The sequence below is a fragment of the Zalophus californianus genome, chromosome 17 (genome assembly GCF_009762305.2).
Source record: "Zalophus californianus isolate mZalCal1 chromosome 17, mZalCal1.pri.v2, whole genome shotgun sequence".
NCBI lineage: Eukaryota > Metazoa > Chordata > Mammalia > Carnivora > Otariidae > Zalophus > Zalophus californianus.
The window spans coordinates 24013036-24030010 of NC_045611.1; positions in this window are offsets into that span (position 1 = coordinate 24013036).

Genomic DNA, 16975 nt, shown 5'->3' on the forward strand with positions numbered 1-16975 from the left:
TAATTAGCTTGTTCATTTATAATAAAATAATATAATCAATAATAGCATACTATGTATTATCAGATAATAAGTAAAAAAATGTATAAATATTTACATGGATTATTTGTATAATCCTATCAACTACCCTAAAAAATTGGGACTGAAATTTTATTTTAAAACTCATTAACACCACAAATATTTATTAAAGAACAACAATTAGCATCAACAAAAGACTAATTATTAAGACAAAAAGCAATACGTAATTAGTACTAGAGGGAATATTTTAAAATTATATGAAGAGGAACTCATATGTATATAATAAGATTTATTGGATAAAGATTCAGAGTACAAGCTCTGCAAATAAGGATCAGACTGAACCTCAATTTCCCTAACAGTTGCTAGGTAGTCAATTTACATATCCTAATTTTAGAAAACTGAGGCTTACAAAGGCTAAGAGTACCTACTGTGGTAAACACCACGATGTACTTCCCAGATGCTGTTTTAATGAGTGTTGTTACCATAGGTGCTGAAAATGGCATCACCAGATATCCTTTTGTTGTTAGTTACTTCAGAGACTGCTTTAGATTCAGAAGCTATCACATCAAAGGTGACCAGTATCAATGCTTGAGTATTAAGGCCTGGCCATGTTGGCTCAACTTGGCTAAGAATGATTGTAACTCTAGAACTCTCTGTGTGATCAACCAAGACTATAATTGTGCTTGCATCAAAGTTTGAATTCTGCCTTTGCTTACTGCTTTCATCTCCTCCCTTCCATGGGTGTTGATTCCCAGAGCACTCCTTAACAATTATCCTGTAGGCTAAATTCGACAGAATCTGTTGGGGAACCAAATCTGTAGCGCTTGTCAGACATGTTCTGATAAAGAAGATGATAAGGAGGGGTTTGGAGTTGCATTATTTGCCACCTATTTGGCAATAGGAATCTTATAGAAATCTTTGGCAATGGGCAGGGAGAGCACAGCTGGCCTGTGGAATCAGATATGATTTTTAAAACTTTTATTGGCAATGAATTGCGATGATATACATTTGATAGGAAATGTACTGCCTGGTGCAAAGTATCTTGTTGTTTGAAAAATATGAAGGGAATAGTAACTCTAAGGTCAATGGGTACTGGGTGGCTATGATTGCCAAGCTCTATTGCCTCTGAAAAAGAATAACAAAATGAAAGCCAAAAATAGGAAGGAGAATGTCAGGGAAAACTGAGGGAAGTCTTAAAGAGTGGCAGAGTTCCAAAGAATGATAAATCTCCAGCCAAGGCAACTCTACTATGCCAATGTTGAACTACTGGCTGGAACAAATGAGTGGGGATATCTGAGTTGATTCCTCTGAAACTTTTAGATCCACAAATTCTCTTTAACTTTCTGAGGCAGAAGTGAACCACCCCTCTGTGAGAAGAGACAGCATTCTTTCCTTGCTTGGAGACAACAAAAATTCTCTCTTCTGCAAGATACCATGTGTCCCCTCCAGGTCTACCCTCATCTCTCCTCTTTGTCACGGTACAAACAAATGGGAGTAAGTCACATCATAACTCAGCAGGGGATACACTGGGACTGATAATAGAAGGAGAAACTATACTCCAAAGAGGTTCAAGATTTTTATGTGCAGTTCACAAGAACATAAATGGGATAGGATTTTGAGTCCACTTGACTAAGGACAAAAGTTCTTAATGTTGAGTAAGAGGAACTTTATCATCCTAAGAACATGATCTTCACATACAGAATTTAACACACTGGCAAAAATTTGAAGAGATTGTCTGAATTTGCTACTGGGATGGCCCCTGGAAAAATGGAAACTGTGGTGAAATGAAGCTGAGAGGGCAGAATTACTATAGAAGATGATAAAAAAAAAAGAGATTAGAATGTTCAGAAAAGTGGGTGTGGTGAAAAAGATACACATGTGATGATTATCTGCAACAGGAAGGCTTGGAAAATATACCATTTTGCAATGCCACTATGACTATATAGGTGCTGAGGCACCAAACTCACTGTGTCTCCTCTGTTTGCCAGGGTTGATGATAGGAGAGGCCGTAACAAAATTAGGGTCACTGATATCAATGAGGATAATAAGATCCTCCAAAGATCCCCCCAAAAAAGCCCAGGTAGTTTCATCATATAGATGAGCACAATTATAATTCACAGCAAGGTCCAAAGGTCCAAAGAGGCAGAGCCAATCTACAGAGAGTTATAAATATATTTAATAGAATACAGAATCTCTAGCGGCTAAGATGGGTACCCAAAAAAGTAATCACTGCTAAACCTATACAATCATAAGAAGTCAAGGATGAATAGATTAGGTGACTGAGGGCAGTCAATCTGATAAAATATGATGATCCATTGTTCAATTTTTGAACTGAAGCCAGGGTAGTCCAGCCTCCTGTGTCATCTGCTGCCATTGTATCAGGACCCCTCTCTCAGTTCACACCTGTCACTTTCTGAGAATCCCTTATGACTGGCTCACAGAAGGAAGAAAACCCTCAAGCTTGGTTAATGAATTGGTCAGCTTGGTACATAGGTAGAAGCCATAAATAAAATGCACATACATCAGTAACAAAGAAAAATCCTAAGGGCAGAGCTTTAACCAATATACCTGGTTACCTCCTTTATGTTGAAAGAGAAGGGGTTTGGGAGCCTCGGAGGCTCAGTCAGTTAAGCATCTGACTCTTGAGCCCAGCTCAGGTCATTATCTCAGGGTCATGAGATGGACCCTGAGTTGGGTTCAGCACTGGGCAGAGTCTGATTAAGATTCTTTCTCTCTCCCTTTGCTCCCCTCCCCACCATCTCTAAAAACAAAACCAAAAACAAACAAAAAAAGCAAAGAAAGAGAAGTGGTTTAAAATTAGAAAGTATATGGACTCACGAGCAATGACAAAAGGCTTGGTTGTTTAGTCAGGTTCCTGGAAGAAGAAAGATTACAAATTTGAGACAAGGAGAACTGGAATAGAATTACATGAATGGGTATATTAGAGTGAGCACAAAGTGTGAAGAACCTGAATTCAGAAGGCATTCACTATAGGAAAGAGAAATAAAACACCAAATATATAAATTAACTCAGTCCACTAAAATTAACCAGTGTCTTGTTCAATGAACCCAATGCTAGCAAGATGGATTCATGAATATAGCATCTACATAAGCAATGGAGTATATACATGGGTATATCATATGCTCTGAACCACCAGGGCTTGTCTAGCTATTGCTGCCACTCAATCTCCAAACTGCCAGCACAAAGGTCAACACTGAATTTCCAGCATTATACCACCCCTCATCTAACACTTTATGACTAGTTGACTACATTGGATTTCTTCTACTTAAGAGAGTCAGGGATTTTTGTCGTTGTTGTTTTTCTTTCTTCTTTGACAGGAATAGACACATATTCTGGGTATCAGCTTTTCTTTCCTGCCTAGAGAGCATCAATGAGCACCATTATCCAGGGCTTATAAAGTGCTTGATCCATTCATTTAGCATCTTATATAGCAAGAGACTCATTTTACAGAAAAGAAGGTATGAGAGTGAACCATTTTCTACGGGATGCACTGTTTTTATCATATACTATATCATCCATAAGCAGTGAGACTTAGAATGGCCTGTTAAAGCACAAATAAAGAGACAGCATAGATTAGTACTTCAAGAGATTAATAACCATCTTCTAGTATGTAGTAGATATTATGAAGCAAAGATCTGTATATGGTGTTCTATCCATATTAGTAAGAATTCATGGGTCTTGGAACCAAGAGATGGAAGAAGAGTAATCCTATTTACTATTATTTCTAGTGACCCCCTCAGAAAATAAGTATTTCCTATCCCTGTAAAATTGTGCTCTGCAGGTTTAGCACTCCCAATAGGATGATCCTTATATCACAGGATAGAAAAAGAGTCACATGAGTACTCCCTGGACACTCTGGCTTATTATGCATTGAACTGTTCTCTCCCTCAAATTCCTATGTTGAGGTCCTACCATCCCCAGTCCTTATTTGGATATAGGGTTGTTATAGAGCTTATCAGGTTAAGAGAGTTCATTAGAGTCAGCCCCAATCCAATGACTAGGCATCCTTATGAAAAGGGGAAATTTGGACATGGAAACACACATACACACATAATGTGTGAAAATGAAGGCACAGAGCAGAGATGCCAAAGACTGCTAGCAAACTGTGAGAAGCCCTCAAAAGAAACCAACCCTACCAATATCTGGATCTCAGACTTTTAGCCCCCAGAACTGTGAGACAAATAATTTTGTTAAAGCCACCCAGTTTATGGAATTTTGTCACTGCAGCTCTAGCAAACTAATACAGGCTTCTTGTTCCAAGGGACGAGCTAGAAATAATGAAGCTCACCATTTTGGAAGTTGCAGTTGACCTTCATTATCAGAAGGAGGTAGGATCAATGTTACAAATGGGGGAGGGGAGGAATACGTTTGACATTCAGGTGATGAAACTGGATGTGTGCTGGTAGTCCTACTTAATTTTGACGCAAATGGATAATAGTAACAACCTCTACCTAGGATGAAGAATATAAGTGTGATCTTGCCTCTGGATCAAGCCACTGAGCCCAAAGACAGGCCAGCTACAGGTGAAGGGAATCTAAAACTAATGCTGGACGGAGAGATTGGGATAATTCGTTGTGACCCAAAAATCAGACTCAGATTTTGGTTAATTTATAAACCTTCTTCTTCTTAAGTTTACCCCCAGTAAAGATAGCTCCACCAGAACCAAGGAGGTCCTGCTTCAAGAATTTCTTTGAAAAGTAGATGCCAGTAGCCAAAGAGGAGGACTGTAGTTACACTTTGAGTAGACTCTGTTGCAACACCAAGACTTCATTCTATTAAAGACTTTTGCTCCAGCTACTCGGAATTCTGTCTGCTGATGGCCATTACCTGTCAGTCTCTTCAAGCATTGCCTCAGCTAAGAATCAAAGCCCTTACCATATTTATATCCTTTCAGAGCTGGCCCACATCCAGTAACTATTTGATACATGATATAAAGCCCCTCCCATCTTGGTCCAAATAAAACCAACTATGAAAAGCCATTCTAATTGCAGAGATTTTGGTGAGGTTAGCTGTGGTTCTAGTTAGGCCTGTATCACACTTAGATTTCTCTTACAAATACCTTCTTTTTTTTGTCTCCTTTGCAGGGATTTTGATCCCAAGACCATTCTTTAATGGCATCTGGCATGCTAACTCTTACAGTCCACTTTTTTTTTTTTAAAGATTTTATTTATTTATGAGAGAGAGAATGAGAGAGAGAGAGCACATGACAGGGGGGAGGGTCAGAGGGAGAAACAGACTCCCTGCTGAGCAGGGAGCCCGATGCGGGACTCGATCCAGGGACTCCAGGATCATGACCTGAGCTGAAGGCAGTCGCTTAACCAACTGAGCCACCCAGGTGCCCTCTTACAGTCCACTTTTTTGAAGATTTATTTATCTGAGAGAGAGAGAGAGAGAGAGAGAGAGAAAGTGAGCACAGGTTGTGGGAAGGGCAGAGGGAGAAACAGACTACCTGCTGAGTGTAGAGCCCTATGCAGGGCTCAATCCCAGGTCCTGAGATCATGACCTTAGCTGGAGTCACCCTTATGGAGCCACTCAGGCACCCCTCACAGTCTGATTCTTAGGGAGGCCCAATCTTCACTTAGATCTTATTGTGTGGTGGTAAGGATTAAATGATATGATGTATGCAAAACATTTAGCATATTGCCACTAGCTAAATTCACAGTTCAAAAACCACCAAATTAAAATAGTGTCTCAATAAATAAGCATTACTTTAGTTCACCCTTTATCCAATGTTGCAATGTGAGAAATGTGTTTGTGTGCCTATGCATGTGGGTCTATGTGGTCTTTACTTGCAATTTTCGGTGCATGTAGGTCATGGTTTTCATACTAGACTTTTTTATTTTTACATTGTACCCTCCAGGGAAGTCACCTTTATTTTTTTTAAATATTTTATTTATTTCTTTGACAGACAGAGAGACAGTGAGAGAGGGAATGTAAGCAGGGGGAGTGGAAGAGGGAGAAGCAGGCTCCCCGCCGAGCATGGAGCCCGATGCGGGGCTCGATCCCAGGACTCTGGGATCATGACCTGAGCTGAAGGCAGACACTTAACGACTGAGTCACCCAGGGACCCTGGGAAGTCACCTTTAAAACCTCAGTTAAAAAAATATATATATAACTATTCAAGAAGATGGAAAATCAAATAAATTTGTGTGAGATAGATACTGATTAATACTCTTTTTCTTGGCTCAAATTTTGACAGAGATGGGGGTCTAAATAGATTTCAGAGACCTGACTTTGTTTTTTTCCTAATCCTACTAGTGTCACTGTAGTAAATTCATGCCACCTGACACTGGAAACATTATACAGATTGATGTTTTTGATCTATAATTTCAGGATAGCTCCATGCTTATGTTAGAACCAAAACAGTATGTTCATTTTACTATGCTACACTGAGTAATTTTAACGTTTCTTAAAAGTTAAGCTGTTTATTTCCTAATTTCTCTTTTGTTAGCTGAGTAGAAAACTATTCACATTCTTGCACTTGCAGAGTGTAAAATACGTTGTCTTGATGGTCTTGCAAAATTATTTATTCCAATAATATGTCATTATTATATATATATTTCTTTCTAGATTCCTCCAAGTCCAAAGTCAGCTCATACTTTTTTGTTCCTTATTTCTTTCTTCCATTTGTCCTTGTGTCTTTCTTCTTTTATAGTTTTTAATTGAACATCTATTATCAGATGTTTCATTCAACTCTGGAGATACAAGGGTTTATGAATATCTGAGACAAGGGTGCAAGTATGGTGGATATTCTTTACTTTTTTATCTTTTTTTTTTTTTTTTTTTGTCAAAAGTGAGTCATATGGTAAAGACAGGTACCTTAGTGCTGCTTGACTCTTGCCCATTGCATAACTTGGGGAGATAATGAGATGTAGCCAAAGAAAAAGGAAGATAGGACTCTAGAAATTTAGGACTAAAACATCCGTTTCAAGCATTTGCTGAGACTAAAGGGAGTAAAGACTCCTTGCAATGATGTGATTGTTCATTTTTTGTGTCAACTTAGAGGGTGCTTTTGGATAAGATAAACATTTAAATCAGTGAACTCTGGGTAAAGTAGATTACCCTCTCTAATGAGAACAGCCTCGTACAATTAATCCAAAAGCCTGAATTGAACAAAAAGGTTGACCTTTGAGAGCAAGAGAAAATTCTCCAGAAGAACGCCTTTGGACTTCATCTACAGAACTGGGTGTCCCGCATCTCCAGCCTGCTAGACCGTGCAGACAGCAGACTTGCCAGCCTCCATTACGATGTGAGGCAATTCCTTATAATAGACCCCTTTATATATTCACACACACATCCTACTGGTTCTGTTTCTCTGGAGAACTCTAATACAATGGTATTAGGTCAGAAGGGCCACTTGCCTTCTTTTTAATCTCCTATATGTACCAGCACTGGAGAGGTCACTGATAGCTAGTGAGAGAGGAAGTAAATGAGAAAGAGAGTTCTGCTTTGCTACATCTTTTGTCTACCAGGAATAGCCAAACCAAAGCCAGTCCTAGTTAGACAGATGGGAGAAATGTTCACCTTAAGAGAGGATTAAAATATTAATCAATATAGGACTGGATGAGTTCTGAATGAAGACTTTTACAGCAAAAATTGAGCAGAGGACATTTTATTATCTAAAGTGAACAGAGAAGTGAGGCAGTCTGCAGGAGTTATCGTGCAATAACAGAGGGAAAATTTAATTTCCCATACTGAATACATTTTAAAAGGATAGTAGGATACAAAAAATAAAGTTATATTTCGATTACTTTCCACAAGTTTACTTGTTTAATATATCTGTTAGAGACATTTAGAAGACTGAATCAATTTTACATCGATGAGGAGCTAGGGAGAGTGAAGTAGAACAAATATTATTGCATCGGTTGCTTGAAGTGAATAGAGATATTATTAATAAAGAAGTTTCTGCAAAAAGGCTGAGCTCACATTTGTAGATGCTGATGTTTGTAGATTTTGATCAAGACTAAAATGTCAATTAGCGTAAGAAAAACATAAATCTGGTATTTCCAGTTTGTACTTTTTCAAGCTGAAGTTTGAATACATATTTCCTTTCATCTTTTCATTATTGATTCAGAAACATTTTTTCCTGCTATTCTATTTTCTGCCTTAGGAAAGTGCTCCCATTTATTGATACATCAGAGATGAGAGGCCCCAAGTAAACACCACAGTAAAGAGGATTTTTATATTGTTGTTGTTGTTGTTTTTTCTATTGCAATTTCCTTAGGAGAAGGTTTGGTAAGAAGAGGGAGAAAATAACTTGAAAAAGAATATATAGAAAGAACTTGTAAAATACAAAATAAATAATGGAGAGGAAAACCAATCCCTTATTAATAAGAGTAAGAACAAGGATGGGAAAGTCACATAAAACTAAGCTTTAATTTTATTTTTTTAAAAATTTCTCTAGTTTCTTAACTGTAATTTTTCCACTGTCCTCAGTTTTTCTGAGTTATGAAAACATAAAATAGCATTGTAGTACGGATTTCACAGTGTATATGTGTATTAAATCATCATGCTGTACACTTTAAATGTGTATAATTTTATTTGGCAATTATACCTCAATTAAGCTGGGGGGGAGAAAAGAAAACAGCAACTTAACAGAGTACGCAGTTCTTACTTTCTGTACAGAAGTGTGCATATCTGTGGGAGTAACTAATCACTACATTATTTTCAATGTAACTACCACAATTACTTTTTTCTGGAGAATTGGGTTTTTTGTCCATATTTTCAAATTTATCCTTATGAAGGTTTTCATGCACATCTCTTTTCTACTTTTAACATCTTTTTTGAGATATAATTGATATGCCATAAAATGTACAGTTATAAGTCATATAACAAGTTTTGTTTTGTGTATACATTTAACCATCACCAAATCCAAATAATGAACGTTTCTATAATCCCAAAAGTTTGCTGGTGGCCCTGTCATCTCTCCCTCTTACTTCCCGCTTGCTCATCTCTCCAGGTCATCCCTCTCATTCGTTTATTTTCTGTCAGGATAGACTGCTTTGAATTCTCCAAAATCATATATAAATAGAGCAATACTGTATATACACTTACTGATCATGCTTCTCTTACTTGTAATAATTATTTTGAGATTCATCCATATTGGGGTATGTATCAATAGTCCATTTTATAAATTATTGCTGAGTATTGAATACATATACCAAAGGTCTTCTCCCCATTCACGTATCAATGGACATTTGGGTTGTTCCCAATTTTTGGCTATTACAACTGAAGCTACTATAATTATTCTTGTACTAGTCTTTGTACAGCTCTTTTCTTTCATTTATTTTAGGTAAATACCTAGGAGCGGAATGACAGTCACAAGACAGGTGTATGTTTAACTTTTTAAGAAACTGACAAGATATTTTCTAAAGTGGTTCTACTTTACATTCCTATAGTAGTTTATGAGAGTTCCAGCTTCTCCATAACCTCACCAACACTTGGTATAATCATTTTAGATTTTTCTGTTTTGTTTTTGTTTTTTAATCTTAGCGTTCAGAGAGGTCTATCTCATTGTGACTTTAAATTGTAGTATTTTAGTGGTGCATGATGTTGAGCATCTTTTCCTGTGCTTTTGTGCTATCCATATATCTTTGGTAAAATGTTCACATATTTTGGCCACTTTTTACATTTCCCTTTTTACTGCATTTTGAAATTCCTTAGGTTCTGGAAATAAGTCCTTTATCAGATATTTGTTTTGCAAATTTTCTCCCAGTCTGTGATTTGCCTTTTTCTTCTCTTTACAGTGCCCTTTAAAGATCATAAGGTTTTAGTTTTGATGGAATCCATTTTATCAGTTTGTTCATTAATGGACCATGTTTGGCTGGTATCAAGACTGAGGAAACTTTATCTGTCTCAAGGTCACCATTTTTCATCTATGCTTTTTTCCATAAATTTTATAGTTTTAAGATTTACATATAAATCTATGATTTGTTTTGAGTTAATTTCTGTTTATAATGTAAGACACAGAATGAAGTTCATGTATATATATGAAAAATGGGTTATGTGCATGTGCGTGTATATATCTTTGTGTACATGTGGACACATGTTCCATTTTTTTTTCAGACAAATTGTTGTAAAACTATCCTTTCTTTACTTAAACGCCTTTCCTTAGTGAAATGTATCCTTAAAAAAAATCAGGTGTTCCTATGTACTCAAAGTACTATTCTTGGACTTTCTATTCTGCCCACTGTTCTTTTTGTTTATATTTGCTTATAATGTCTTAATTATGGTAGCCTTATAATACTTCTTGAAATCAGCTAAGGTTAGCCCTGCAACTTTGGTCTTCTTTTTAAATGTTGTTTTGCAATCCTATATCCATTGCATTTTAATATTAATTTTAGAGTTGGTTTAACAACTTTAACAATAATAGCAAAAGAGCCTTTTTTTGATCATGATTAGGACTGAATTTAATCTAGATCAGTTTCAGAAGTATCTATATCAACAATATTGACTCTTCTAAGTCAGGAATAAATAAATATATTTATTTAGGTATTCTTTAGTTTATCTCAGCAACATTTTAAACATTTTGGGTAAAGATAAAAGATTGTTCACATCTTCTGTCAAAATTATCCCTAATATTTTATATTTTATAAATAAAATGTTTAAATTTGGATTGATGATTATTTGCTGTTAGTATATACAGAAATGCACTTGATTTTGAATATACATCTTCTATCTTGCAGCTTTGCTACACTTATTAGTTCTAATATGTTTCTGTAGGTCTAATTGCCTTTCCTACATAAATAATCATGTAGTCTGAGCATAAAGAAAGATATAAATCACTTTTTCAAATATAGATGAATTTTTATCCTTTTTGTGTGTGTCTTCTTGTTCAAGTTAGAACCTCCAGTATAAATTCCATAGAAGAGATGAGAGCAGACATCCTTGTCTTGTTTCCAAGCTTAGGAAGACTTTAGCACTTTAAAAATAGTGTTACATAGATTTTATTCTTAAATTTACTAGTGAAGTATGACTTGGTGTTCTCAAATAATTTAAATATCCTCCTCGTGTTCCAATAAATAAAACAAGTCTTTGCAAGTTTTAAAATATTGTGGCTGAAGTAATTCTAGGATCAGAAAGTTATTGACAAGATTGAAGTATCTCATTATCCAGTTCTTTTTTTTTTTTTTTTTAGTTTTTGATGTAGTATTCCATGATTCATTGTTTGCATGGAACACCCAGTGCTCCATGCAACACGTGCCCTCCTTAATACCCATCACCAGGCTAACCCATCCCCCACCTACTTCCCCTCTAAAACCCTCAGTTTGTTTCTCAGAGTCCATAGTCTCTCATGGTTCGTCTCTCCCTTCGATTTCCCCCTCTTCATTTTTCCCTTCCTTCTCCCAATGTCCTCCCTGCTATTCCTGATGTTCCACAAATAAGTGAAACCATAGGATAATTGACTTTCTCTGCTTGACTTATTTCACTTAGCATAATCTCCTCCAGTCCCATCCATGTTGATGTAAAAGTTGGTTATTCATCCTTTCTGATGGCTGAGTAATATTCCATTGTATATATGGACCACATCTTCTTTATCCATTCATCTGTTGAAGAGCATCTCGGCTCTTTCCACAGTTTGGCTATTGCGGACATTGCTGCTATGAACATCGGGGTGCATGTGGCCCTTCTTTTCACTACATCTGTATTTTTGGGGTAAATACCCAGTAATGCAATTGCTGGGTCACAGGGTAGCTCTATTTTTAACTTTTTGAGGCACCTCCACACTGTTTTCCAAAGTGGCTGTACCAACTTGCATTCCCACCAACAGTGTAAGAGGGTTCCCCTTTCTCCACAACCTCTCCAACATTTGTTGTTTCTTGCCTTGTCAATTTTTGCCATTCTAACTGGTGTAAGGTGGTATCTCAGTGTGGTTTTGATTTGAATTTCCCGGATGGCTAATGATGTTGAACATTTTGTCATGTGTCTGTTAGCCATTTGTATGTCTTCTTTGGAGAAGTGTCTGTTCCTGTCTTCTGCCCATTTTTTGACTTATTTGTTTTTTGGGTGTTGAGTTTGAGAAGGGATAAAGGGATACCAGCCAGATATCTATACCAGATAAAGGGATACCAGCCCAAAAAACAAATAGCCCATTCTGTGGGTTGCCTCTTTGTTTTGTTGACTGTTTCCTTTGCTGTGCAAAAGCTTTACCTTAATGAAGTCCCAAAAGTTCATTTTTGCTTTTGTTTCCCTTGCCTTTGGAGATGTTGCTGTGGATGTCGAAGAGGTTACTGCCTATGTTCTCCTCTAGGAGTTTGATGGATTCCTATCTCACAATGAAGTCTTTCAACCATTTAGAGTTTATCTTTGTGTATGGTGTAAGAGAATGGTCGAGTTTCATTTTTCTGCATGTGGCTGTCCAATTTTCCCAGCACCATTTATTGAAGGGACTGTCTTTTTTCCACTGGATATTTTTTCCCGCTTTGCTGAAGATTAGTTGACCATAGAGTTGAGGGTCCGTATCTGGTCTCTCTATTCTGTTCCATCAATCTCACTGTCCCGTTCTAAAGAGAAAACATATTTTCCTTATCTTTATTCCTTTGTACATAATGTCTTTTTTTTCCTGACTCTTTTTAAGGTTTTCTCTTTCTTACTGCTTTTGAACTTTGATTATGATGTACCTGTAGTTTTTGGCAATGTTTACTGTGCTTGATGTTCTTTGAGGCTCTTGGATCCATAATTTAATGATTTTCTTCAAATTTTGAAAAAAACCCCACAAAACCCTGGCCATTTCTTCCAATATTTTTTCTCTCTCTCCCTCTTTTAGTCTTTCACCAAGTACATTTAAACATATATTAATATTGACTGCTTGAAGTAGTACAACTCCCTGATGCCTCTTCTAACTCTTTTGCTCTTTTTACTTTGTGTTTTAATTTCATATAGGTTACATTTCTGTGTTTTCCAGCTTGCTAATTTTTTCTTTTGCAATATCTAATCATTGTTTATTCCCATCCAGTGAATATTTCCTACCAGACACTGTAAATTTCTTCTCTGGAATTTTAAGTTGACTATCTCATAAATTTACTTAATTTTTTGAACATATCAGATATGGTTATAAGAGCTATTTTAACCTTCTTGTCAGCTAATTCTAACATCTTTGGGAGTCCTGGGTTGGCTCAGATTAACCATCTTTTCTCATTATTTTTCTGCTTCTTTTCAAGCCTGATAATTTTTGGAAGGATGCCAAGCATTGTTAAGTTTTACTTTGTTGAGTGCTAGATATATTCATTACTGTAAATGTTCTTGAGCTTTGTTCTGGGATTCAGTGAAATCACTTGGAAATAGCTTGGTATTTTTGTGTCTTCTTTTAGATATGTTAGCCAGGATTACAGCAGCATTCAGTCTTGGGATAATTTCTCTATCTTAACCAGGCAAAACCCTTTTTGTAGTCTAATGCCACATGAATCATGAGTCTGTCCAATTTAGCTAGTGGAAATAGGCACTAATCCTGGTCCAGTGTGAGTACTCAGCATTGCTACCTTTAATCCTTTCAGGTGGCGATTCTTTCTCAAGCCTTGGGTAGGTGCCTCACATGCATTTCCTTGAACAAAATTCAGCTGAATATTTCCATGTGATTCTCAGCAGCTCATCAGAGTTCTCTTCCTGTGTAGCTCTCTCCTCTCTAATAGTCCTGAACATCCTAGCTACCTTGATCTCTCTGTACTCTCAGTTATGCCCTTCAACTCAGGGAGTCACTGAGCTCTGCACGGATTTCCCCTCCCTTTTCTGTGGCCTTTAAACTCTCTCAGTGCAGTAAGCTGGGACAATCATAGGGCTAATCTTGATTGTTTCTCATATGTCAGGGATCGTGATCCTTCATTGTCTGATATCTATTTTCTTAAAAAGTATTGTTTCATGTATTTTATCTGTATTTTTCTTTTTTTTTTCAGATAAGAGAGTATATCTGGTTCACTCCATCTCGGTAAGAAGTGATGTTCTTTCAACTACTTTTGAAATCAAGTGAAACCTAATCTGGCACTAACATCAGAAAAATCAGAAACATCTAAAACATCCTTGCAACAGTTACAGAAAACACGGTAGTCTAGTATCATATTTAGAGATAAATAAACTAAATAGCATATTTAGAGATAAGTTGGCAAAGGCAAAAGGGATAGATGATAATTTATTTACATAGATTTTATTCTTAAATTTACTAGTGAGTATGACTTGGTGTTCTCAAAAAAATAAATATCCTCCTATGTTCCAATAAATGAAGCAAGTCTTTGCAAGTTTTAAAATATTGTGGCTGAAATAATTCTAGGATCAGAAAAGTTACTGACACAGATCAAAGTTTCTTGTTGTCTGTCTTCTCCCTGACCTCAATAAATTTGAAAGGGTTTGCTACCTGTGAGATTTAAGGTAAATGCAGTATATATGTATTTGCATTTATGACTCTGTGTGTATATACTTATTTGTATTCTCATATACTTTTATTTTCTTTTATATTCAACTTGATGATTCCTATAGTCAGGTCCACACTGTGTGGGAGAAAAATGCACCTAATTTGGACTGATACGGAACTCACCAGAAATTCAGCTTTTAAATACTGCTTTTTTAGTTTATGAAGTATTCAAAAGCAAGCTATGCTGGGAGAAACAATACTTAAAGAGATTTGCTGGATGGATGCACAGTTTGAAGTAGTAAAAAATCTATCACTGAGTAAAGTCAGGTCACTTAAGAATCATGTTCTCTTTATAGTATATTCTGATGAATGACTTTTAATGGATTTGGCACTGAGTTTGGGCCAATGGCTCTTATTATAAGATAGTATAGATACACTTCCATGAAATTCAGCACTGTTATAAAAGTGTTATTAAAGATGTTGTTCATTAATTGCACATTGTCCTACTTAGGAGGAATTACTTTCAGATCTGAATGTCCAGGATAGCAGGCCACCGGTTTCTTTTTATTCTTATGGATAAGGCTAATCTTCTCATTGATCATTATAGTTTCTGCCATCTGCATACAAGCTGTTAGACATCTTGGAGGAAAAAATGCAGCCCACAAAAGACAAGCAGAGAAATTTTATAACACTGATTTTAATTTAAAAACTCATTCTAATGAATCTATCTTATTTCTTATAAAAGATAAGTAGGGTGCCGCCCAGAGTTACTCCCTCAGTGTGGGAGGACTCCGTCTCCCAGTCTTCTGGGATTATTGATGACTGAAACATTTTGTCTGACCTCCTTTCCAGGAATTCCTTTTGGTCAAAAAGACCCACTTTACCCAAGTCCATGCCTCCTTCCTAAAGGCAACTCATGTCAAATGATTAATCAATACAAGAATATAAAGGCCTGGAAAACTTTTCTCAGTTTTTATAACTCTGAAGGATCATCTCAGATTCAGAACTCCCTAAGGGTTCAGATGAGGCCCTTTTTTCTGCAACTGCATCCCAATTCAACTTTTCTCTCTACACAATCCTCTTTTCTCTACTCCACTACAGATGTTGATACTAAAACCAATCACCAATAAAATTCCTGCATACAAATGCTTATCTCAGAGCCTGTTTCTTATACTGGCAGATGGTTCCAGGAAGTAAAGTCTAAAGTGAGATTTTGAAGATGGCTCATGGGCTGACTGGCCATCAGTGAGGACCCCCAATCACTACTGGTAAGTAGGAGCACTGTAAGTCTCTGGAACATGGGGGCAGTGAAATTGCTGAAACATTTACCAAAGTTAAATTGAATTGGGATACCAGTATAATGGAATGCAATGATAGGTGCACTGGTTCAGGCTTTTTGGGAGAAGGAAAAGAGTGAGTATAAAGACTAGGAATTTGGATGAAAGTTTCTGGGGGCAATCAATTAACTGGAGAAAGGTAATGAAAAAAAGACAATGAAAAATCTAGAAAAAGATAAAGGATAAATGTAAAATCCAGAGACCTCTATTGGCTACATACAAATACATTCTTCTTTCCTGTATCCAGAGTCTCAGAAAAGCAGAGAATCAGGTTTAAATCTTTCCTATGAGATCAGTACAGCTCCAGAGAAGGTTGAATTCTCATTCCTAGCAGGTCACTATGCCAACAAAAGTCAGAGTCTTGACTAGGAAGAACTGATGCTCTGAGACTTGGGAAGGGGATATACAATTCAATGTATTCAATGTACTTTAAAGATCTTAAATCCAATTTCCCAGGACCTTCTGGGTCTATAGAGTTCATTGAGCCCTACCTGGTAAAGCTTCTACCCTCCTGCCTTTGTTTGAAAATGGTGAAGAACATTCTGCCTTAAAAGATGTTATGATCAACCCCTTTAGGATCAACCCCTGCTATCTTTCCTGGCCAACAAAGAAAAATAAACTTAAATCTCAAAATAACCTAGGTAGGAGTGCTCTGTTTCGCAGGACCTGTGAGATCTTCAGGAACACTCAACATGTGCTGCCCAAGGTTGGAAGATATATATATTGGACTAGATACTGAGGGTCCCAGCCAAAGGAAAGCGAACAATATGGGAGGATTTCCCCATGATACAAGGTTTAAAAGACTAAAGAGGGTACTAACATACTCTTGGGATGATTCTTATTACCCTACAGAAGTGGTTACCCAGAAATGCTGTGACAGACAATTCAACACAAACACAAACACACACACACACACACACACACACACACACACACACACACACACACACAAACACACAAGCAAATAAACCTTGAGAGAAATGCAGGTGCTAAAGAGCGTATTATCTAACTACAGGTGCCTGGGTGGCTCAGTTGGTTAGGCGACTGCCTTCAGCTCAGGTCATGATCCTGGAGTCCCGGGGTCGAGTCCCGCATCGGGCTTCCTGCTCGGCAGGGAGTCTGCTTCTCCCTCTGACCCTCTTCCCTCTAGTGCTTTCTATCTCTCATTCTCTCTCTCTCTCAAATAAATAAATAAAGTCTTTAAAAAAAAAAGAGCATATTATCTACATAAGGGTAGGAATCCCATCAGATAACTGAATTA